The sequence below is a fragment of the Pogoniulus pusillus genome, chromosome Z, assembly GCF_015220805.1.
Source record: "Pogoniulus pusillus isolate bPogPus1 chromosome Z, bPogPus1.pri, whole genome shotgun sequence".
NCBI lineage: Eukaryota > Metazoa > Chordata > Aves > Piciformes > Lybiidae > Pogoniulus > Pogoniulus pusillus.
In genome coordinates, this window is record NC_087309.1 from 6,699,694 (window position 1) to 6,709,212 (window position 9,519).

Below are 9,519 nucleotides of genomic sequence, written 5' to 3' on the forward strand. Positions count from 1 at the left end.
GGGAGGTGGTGGAGTCGCCGTCCCTGGAGCTGTTCAAGGCAGGATTGGACGTGGCACTTGGTGCCATGGTCTGGCCTTGAGCTGTGTGGTAAAGGGTTGGACTTGATGATCTGTGAGGTCTCTTCCAATCCTGATAATACTGTGGTACTGTGATACTGTGATATGTTCTTAACAGTGTTTTGGAAACCAACCTAGTTTTTAATTGGACTCCACAGGACTCAGGACAGTGCACTGCTGTCAGTGGAGTCAAGTAGCTGTTTTTTCTAGAAGAAGAATGAAAGAAAATGGTCCTAGCATTGTCACAGGATTAACAAGTACCCACAGTTCTGCAGATTCCTTGTTTGACGAGCAGCAGGGTGAAATGTAATGATGTTGTCGCAGCTTGCCTTGAGTACTTCTCAAACAGTTGGTGCAGGGTGAGATGTCTTGTGAGAGAGATATCAGCAAAGTAACATTTGACATTATTTTAAACAATGTGGTTTAGGTTCAACCAGAAAAATTAGGCAACCTCTATAGTTGCCACATAGCCAAAAGAAATTGCTTTCCTTGGGTTCCTTATCAGTTGATATCAGTCATAGAACAGAATCAACCAGGTTGGAAAAGACCTCCAAGATCATCCAGTCCAACCTATCACCCAGCCCTAGCCAGTCAACAAGTCCTGATAAGTTGCCTTTATTGGCTCTTTCAGATCAAGAATCATGGTATTTTCAAACAGTAATCCCTTCAGTTCTGCTCCTGCTGCAATGATTCACCATTTCACTTACAGCAGTTTCATCAGTTAGAAAAATAGGAATTTGATTGCAGCTGTCAGAGACTGAAGTTACAGTGGTGCTGGGAGGGTTTGTAAACTCGACCCCAGCTGTCATTAAGGAAAGATGGAAAGAAAGAAAAGTAAAAAAGTGACCAAGGTACCTACAGTGCATGTCTATTTCACTACATGGAGTTCATTACATTGGTAGCAGCCAAATAATTAATTCATTATACATATGTCACCAGCAGGAGTAGTATCATAAATTTAATAGTGGGTTTTCACCATTTCCTCTCATTCCTTTTCTCAGTTCCTGCCATGTGTAAGCACTCCTGTCAGAAGAGCTATTGTCAAGCTATGAGGAGTCTATAACCAATGCAAGTGAGGACAGGCCATGTGGGAGGACTACAAAGAAATTGTTCAAGCAGCCAGGTATCAGGTCAGGAAAGCAAAAGCACAGACAGGATTAAACTTGGCCAGGGACATAAACAGTAACAAGAATTTCTTAGGGTACCTCAGTGACAAAAAGAAGTCTATGGAAGATACAGAACCTCCCCATCTCCAGAAGTGAAATGGAGTCCTGGTCTGAACAGGTATGAAAAAGGGTGAGGTGTTCAACAACTACTTTGCCTGCATTCACTGGCATTAACTCTAGCTGCACCACCCAAGCTCCAGAAAACAAAGGGGTGGAGTGGGAAAAGGAAGATCTGCCCACTGTTAAGTGAGGATCAGGTTTGAGATCTGCCCACAGGTCCTGAAGGAACTGGCAGATGAAGTTGTCAAGACTCCCCATCATATTTGAAAAGTCATGGCAACCTGGTGAGGTCCCTGCTGACTGGAAAAGTGAAAACGTAACAGCCATCTTCAACAAGGGAAAAAAAGGAAGACCTCAGAAACTATAGGCCTGTCTCACCTCTATGCCTGGCACGATCATGACACAGATCCTACTTCCTACTGTAGGCCTTGATAAATCATACAGAACATGAAGAACAGGTGATTTGAGGTAACCAACATGGCTTCACCAAGGAAAAATCATGCCTGACAAACTTGGTGGCTTTCTGTGATGGAGTTACACCAGCAGTGGATAAGGAAAGAATAACCAACATCTTCTACCTGGACTTCTGTAAAGCATTTCATACTGTCCTGCATGACATACTGGTCACAAAATGGGAGAAGTTTGGACTTGAGGGATGAACTGCTCACTGGGTAATGAATTGGCCAGATAGCCACACTCAGAGAGTTGTGGTCAACAACTCAATGTCTAAATGACTTTAGTCTCCAAGATGGTGACACATGGGTTTGATGGGTGGAGCACAAGATGGATAAAGGACTGTCTTGATGGTGCACCCAAAGAGTGGCTGTCAATCGTCAACATCGAAGTGGAGACCAGTGACAAGTGAAGTCCCTCAGGGATCAGTCCTGGGACCAGTCTTGTTCAACACCTTTGTGGGTGCCATGGACAGAGGCAATGAGTGCAACCTCAGCAAGTCTGCTGTTGACATGAAGCTGTATGGTGCAGCAGACAGGCTGGAGGGCAGGGATCCATCCAGAGGGAGCTGGACAGGCTGGAGGGGTGGGCACAAGCCAACCTCGGGAGGTTCAACAAGACCAAGTGCAAGGTTCTGCATCTGGGTCAAGGCAAGCACAAATCCAGGCTGAACAGTGAGTGGCTGGAGAGAAGCCCGGAGGAGAGGAACTCGGGGGTGCCGCTGGACGAGAAGCTCAACAGGAGCCAGCAGTGTGCACTTGCAGCCCAGAAAGCCAACCAGATCCTGGGCTGCATCAGGAGAAGTGTGGCCAGAGGGCGAGGGAGGTGATTCTCCCTCTCTACTGCACTCTGCTGAGACCCCACCTGGAGTACTGCATCCAGTTCTGGAGCCCCCATTACAAGAAGGATGTGGACATCATGGAGTGTGACCAGAGAAGGGCCACTGGGATGGTCAGAGGGCTGCAGCAGCTCTGCTGTGAGGACAGGCTGAAAGAGTTGGGCTGTTCAGTCTGGAGCAGAGGAGGCTCCCAGGTGACCTTCTTGTGGCCCTCCAGCATCTGAAGGGGATCTACAAGAAAGCTGGGGAGGGACTTTTGAGGACATCAGATAGTGACAGGACTAGGGGGAATGGAGCAAAGCTGGAGATGGGGAGATTCAGAGTGGACATGAGGAGGAAGCTGCTGAGCATGAGAGTGGTGAGAGCTTGGAATGGGTTGCTCAGGGAGGTGGTTGAGGCTCCATGCCTGAAGGTGTTTAAGGCCAGGCTGGATGTGACTCTGGCCAGCCTGATCTAGAGTAGTGTCCCTGCCCATGGCAGGGGGGTTGGAACGAGATGATCCTTGTGGTCCCTTCCAACCCTGATTGATTCTATGATTCTAAATGGAGACCAGCAGTGTGCCCAGGTGGCCAAGAGAGCCAGTGGCATCCTGGCCTGCATCAGGAATGGTGTGGTCAGCAGGAGCAGGGAGGTCATTCTGCCTCTACACTCAGCACTGCTTAGACCACACCTTGAGTACTGTGTACATTTCTGGGCCCCCCCGTTTAGGAAGGACATTGAGATGCTTGAGCGTGTCCAGAGAAGGGCGACGAGGCTGGGGAGAGGCCTTGAGCACAGCCCTACGAGGAGAGGCTGAGGGAGCTGGGATTGGTTAGCCTGGAGAAGAGGAGGCTCAGGGGTGACCTTATTGCTGTCTACAGCTACCTGAGGGGTGGTTGTGGCCAGGAGGAGGTTGCTCTCTTCTCTCAGGTGGCCAGCACCAGAACGAGAGGACACAGCCTCAGGCTGCTCCAGGGGAGATTTAGGCTGGAGGTGAGGAGAAAGTTCTTCACTGAGAGAGTCATTGGACACTGGAATGGGCTGCCCGGGGAGGTGGTGGAGTCGCCGTCCCTGGAGGTGTTCAAGGCAGGATTGGACGTGGCACTTGGTGCCATGGTGTAGCCTTGAGCTCTGTGGTAAAGGGTTGGACTTGATGATCTGTGAGGTCTCTTCCAACCCTGATGATACTGTGATACTGTGATACTGTGACCAGTGACAAGTGGCATCCCTCAGGAGTCGATACTGGGACCAGTGTTATGTAACACCTTTGTCAGTTATAGGGGCAGTGGAATTGAGTGCACTCTAAGCAGGTTTGCAGATGACACCAGGCTGTGTGGTCTGACTGACACACTGGAAGGAAGGGATGCCATCCAGGGGGACTTGGACAGGCTTGAGCCAGCCTGTGATGGTTTGGGCTCTTGCCCACCCCCCACACTTTGTATTTGCCCCAGCTAACTCAGACAGACCCTGGGAATATAGATGAAGCAATTTATTTACAGCTAGCAGAATTTACAAGCAGCTATTTACAATATATACAGTTATATACAATTATATACAGAGATATACAAAGGATAAACAATACAAAAGCACAACTCCCCTCCCAGAAACCTGAGTCCCCAGGAGGGGCTCTCAAACCACCCCAACACCTCCCCTTGCCCTCTCAACCTTACCCCAGTTCTCAGGAAGAAGAGAGGTGCAGCCAAGAGGTTAGGGAGCAAGGTTAGTAGGAGCAAGGTTAATAAGATGTGACCAGGTCTGAAGGCAAAGGCAGAAGAAGAAGACAAAATGGAGAAAGTTTACTTCTTCTTCCCAAAGCTCTCAGCGAGACTGTGAGAGAAGTTGACATCAATTGTTTTCATTTCACTGCCTGTTATCAAGTTCTTTTACCAAAACATTCCAGCTTGCTTCAAACTAGCACAAGCCTCAAGAAGGTAAACAAGGCCAAGTGCAAGGTCCCACATGTTGGGGCAATTTAAACACAGGCACTGACTGGGCAAAGAATGGCTCCAGAGTCATCTTGAGGAGAAAGACTTGGGGCATCAGATGATGAAAAACCCAACATGAGCTGGCAATGCACATTTGTAACCCAGAAGGCCAGATGTGTCCTGGGCTGCACCAAACTCTGTCCTGCACCAGTAGGACAAGGGAAGTGATTCTGGCCCTCTGCCCTCACAAGACACCACGTGGAGTACTGCATCCAGTTCTGGTGCCCCCACCATAGGGACATGGAACTGCTGGCGGAGGTCCAGAGGAGGGCCACAAAGACAATCAGAGGACTGCAGCACCTGCCCTATGGGGACAGGCTGAGAAAATTGGGGCTTTCAGCCTGGAGAAGACAGCCTCTGTGGAGATCTTAGAGTGGCCTTCGGTACTTGAAGAGGGCTTATGAGAAAAAGCTGAGAAGGGACTTTGTACAAGGACTTACAGCGATAGGATGAAAGAGAATGGATTGAAGCATGAGGAGGGCAGATTTAGACCAGCTTTTAGAAAGAAGTTCTTCACAGTGAGGGTGGTGAGACACTAAAACAAGCTGCCCAAGGAGGTAGTGAGTGATCCTTCCCTGAAGGTGTTCAAGGGCAGGCTGGATGAGGCCTTGAGTCACCTGTTCTAGTGGGAAGTGTCCCTGCCAATGCAAGCAGAGTTGGAACTAGATGATCTTTAAGGTCTCTTTAAGGTCTCTTTGAACCCAAACCATTCTATGAATACATGATTTTTTTTTTCACTGATTTATTATGTTCATATTATGATACTGGTCGTTAGTACAGGCTGAACACTTGTCACTTTCTCTGATCAATGATCCTCATGAGTTCTGCCTTTGAATCCAGCTCAGTCAGTTCCAGAATCCAGCTCCTGAATCTGGTTCCTATCCACCACTGAGTCCAGCCTGGGACTTCTGCCACCGCATCCATGCTGAGAGTGACTTAATTGCCATCAAAAGGATTGGGTTGGATATTTGTTTTGTATACATTTGTGTATTATTTATTTTCTTTTTTTCCCATTATTTTTAATTAGTTTTATTATTTTCATTAGTTTTAATTTTCCAGTTCTTAGGACCCTCTCTGTTATTTCCTTTCTCTTGCCCTTTAGGAAGGGAGTGAGGTTAATACAGAGCCTCTGTTAACACATTTAGCAGCTGGCCCAGTCCTAACCCACAACACATACTAATAAACAGATGGGTTTCAATTTTCACCATTAGGATAGAGGGATGCTTTAAAATATAATGATTTTCCGTGGATCAGAATTCCTATTTTCCAATTTTCTGTTAAATATCTGTAACATAACTAATACTGAATGCTTTCTGGGCTCCTCAATTCAAGAGAGATTTGAGGTGCTGGAATGTGTCCAGAGAAGGGCAACAAGGCTGGTGAAGGGCCTGGAACACAAACCCTGTGAGGAGAGGCTGAGGGAGCTGGGGGTGTGCAGCCTGGAGGAGGCTCAGAGGTGACCTCATTGCTGTCTACAACTACCTGAAGGGACATTGTAGCCAGGTGGGGGTTGGCCTCTTCTCCCAGACAACCAGCAACAGAACAAGGGGACACAGTCTCAAGTTGTGCCAGGGGGAGGCATAGGCTGGATGTTACGAGAAAGTTCTTCACAGAGAGAGTAATTGCCATTGGAATGGGCTGCCCAGGGAGGTGGTGGAGGCACCGTCCCTGGTGGTGTTCAAGAAAAGGCTGGCTGAGGCACTTAGTGCCATGGTCTGGTTGACTGGCTAGGGCTGGGTACTAGGTTGGACTGGATGTTGGAGGTCTCTTCCAACCTGGTTGATTCTGTGATTCTGTGATTCTCCGAATTAGATTTAGGACTGTTACTGCAAAACATTTTTATTTAACTTCCTGATGTCTGCACAGTTAAAAATCTTTATATTGTTTCTGTAATATCTATTTGGAAACACATTCAGGAGCTACTCTTAGCATAGGCAAGAGAAACCACTTTAGTTGGTATTATTCACTTAGCCTGGAGAACTAGGAAAAGGAGGTGAATAGATGGGAGTTGCTGTAACATTCTTCTTTAGTTGATCTTTCCATGTTAAAACATTAATCCAATTCTCACTCCTTCTCCAGGTTCATCTGTTTATTTGAAGGCAGAATTGGAAAGAGATTGAAAAAAAAACCCCAACCATAAAAGAACATAATGTGTGTTAAACAGAAAACACTCAATCCACTAATAGAAGGAAGGATACTGGCCTGATACAATGTGAGTGAGTAAGTTGGCAAGATAGATGCTACAATAGGTTATCTGGTCAAAGCGGTGGAAGCTGAGAAGGTCCTGCTTCTCTTTGCATTCCCATAATCATAGAATCATAGAATGGTTTAGACGGAAGGGACCTCAAAGATCATCCAGTTCCAGTCCTCTGCTATAGGCAGGACATGTCCCAGAACAGGTCACTCAAGACCTCAACCAGCCTGGCCTTGAACACCTCCAGGGAGGGAGCAGCCACAACCTTCCTGAGCAACCTGTGCCAGTGTCTCACCACCCTCACTCCAAAGAACTTCTTCCTAACATCCAGTTTAAATCTCTCCTCTGCCAATTTAAACACATTGCTCTTTGTCCTGTCATTATAAGACTTTGTAAATAGTTCCTCCCCAGCCTTCCTGTAGGCCTCCTTCAGATACTGGAAGGCTACTCCAAGATCTTGAAGCCTTCTCTTCTCTAGGCTGAAGAGCCCCATCTCTTGTTGCCTGTCCTCATAGCAGAGGTGCTCCAGACCTCTGAGCATCTTTGTGGCCCTAAGAGTCTGGATTTTGACCAGAGGATAGGAAGGGAGGAGAAGAACTAACAAATAACCTAACTTCAATTTATAAAATCGATTAGAGACTTGGGAATTCTAGTTTTTGAGGGTGGTTATGTTTCCTTGTGTCATAAATAACAGGCATAAACTTGTGTTCATGCAAAATAAGGCTTTAATAGAGTTGCAGGAATCAAGCAATGTACAGGCCTGGGTGCACGGTGAGGCTGAGCTCTACCCTAACACACACCTTTTGTTTTCAGTTGTCTCTTTTTATATCCCATTCTATTACATATTCATTACTAATTCTAAGAAAAGGTTGGGTTTTCCTTATCAGTTCTAAGAATGGGAGGTGTCTCTTCCACGCATGTCTCTTTTTATCCGGTGGTCCATCTGGTGGTCTTGCAGTGATGAAATAAGGATTCCAAACTAGTAGTGTCCTTTGTATGACTCTTCCTTGGTTTGCCCATGCGCAAAGGCTGTCTCTTCCACCTGCCTACCTCCTCCACCAACCTTTCTAGTTCCTATTATTTATTGCTGTTATCTTAAGCCAAGTGTATACTCTTGCGATGGCTGCGCAAGGAGGAGTGCAGCTCCACTCAAAACCCCCTTCCTCCCTGTCTGTGGCCTCTTGCCAAGAACTGATCAGATCAAATATATATTTCTCACACTTATCATATCTCCTATTATTATTTTTAGTAGAATTGATTTTCTGGCAGTTTACACTCCTGAATTACTCTAAAGAAAGACTGGTCTTTGCTTATGCTAGTAGAACAACCACCTTGGACTTCCAGTGGGCAGATTTGGGCATGTTTCAGAGTCTTGTCAGTAGATTCCCTTGGAAGGCAGTCTTGGATGGCCAAGGAGTCCAGCAAGTCTGGACAGAAGGATGTCTTAAGAGGTGCAGGCACAGGCCAAAAGATGAGCCAGTGGTCAAGAAGGCTAGCCTAGCTGAATGAGAGAGCTGGTTGCAGTTCAGGCAGCAGAGCTTACTGTTGTTGGAAAAAAAGGGACTATTAACATTGTCACAAGGCTACAGAGCAGGAAAATTAAAAGGGCCAAAGCCCAGCTGGAAGTTAATTTGGCTTCAACTGCTTAAAAAGAAGAGGAAATTCTTCTACAAGTAGAAGAAGGTCCAGTGGAGCGCTACAGGGATGATTAGGAGACTGGAACATTGCCTGATGAGGAGAGGCTGAGGGACCTGGGACTGTTTAGTCTGCAGAAGAGAAGACTGAGAGGGGATTTAATCGATGTTTATAAATCTCTGAGGGATGGGAGTTAGGAGATGGAGGGACAGGCTCTGCTCACTTGCTCCGTGGTATAGGACAAGGACCAGTGGATGCATCTGCAGCACAGGAGGTTCCACCTCAACACAAGGGGGAGTGTCCCAGAGCACTGGAACAGGCTCCCCAGAGAGGCTGTGGATCAACCTCCCTGAAAGGAGGTTGTAGCCAGGTAGGGGCTGGTCTCTTCTCTCAGGCAACCAGCAACAGAAAAAGGGGACACAGTCTCAAGTTGTGCCAGGGGAGGTTTAGGCTGGATGTTAGGAGGAAATTGTTGGCAGAGAGAGTGGTTGGCATTGGAATGGGCTGCCCAGGGAGGTGGTGGAGTCACTGTCCCTGGAGGTGTTCAAAAAAAGGCTGGATGACTCAACTAGTGCCATGGTGTAGATGACTGGATAGAGCTGGGTGCTAGGTTGGACTGGATGATGTTGGAGGTCTCTTCCAACCTGGCTGATTCTGTGATTCCTTCTCTGAAGACTTTCAAGGCCTGTCTGGAAGCATTCCTGTGTGACCTGACCTAGATTGTACAGTCTTTCTCTGGCAGGGTGGTTGGTTATCTCTTTAGGTCCCAACCCCCGACATCCTGTGAAGACCCACACAAGGCCCTTAGCAGAGGTCCATTGTGATTTACATACACATAGGTAAGGTGAACCATGTTTTACTGTTATTTCAACTCTCTCTCCACAATTCTTCATTCATAAAGGCACCACCCACCTTAATCCTATCAGAATGATGCCCCCACACTCCCAGAGGAGATGGTTAGTGACCAACTGCACCTCTGAAGGCATACAAGAACCTACAGGGACGGATGGCATCCACCGGTAGCGAAACAACCGGCGGAAGTGCTCAGCAGCAGCCTGCCGGTGGTCACCTGCCGCCCCAGGGAGCTCAGCTGCCGACCTTGCAGGCAGGCGGCCCCGCACACCGCCCGGCGCGCCGCGGTTGTGGTAACGC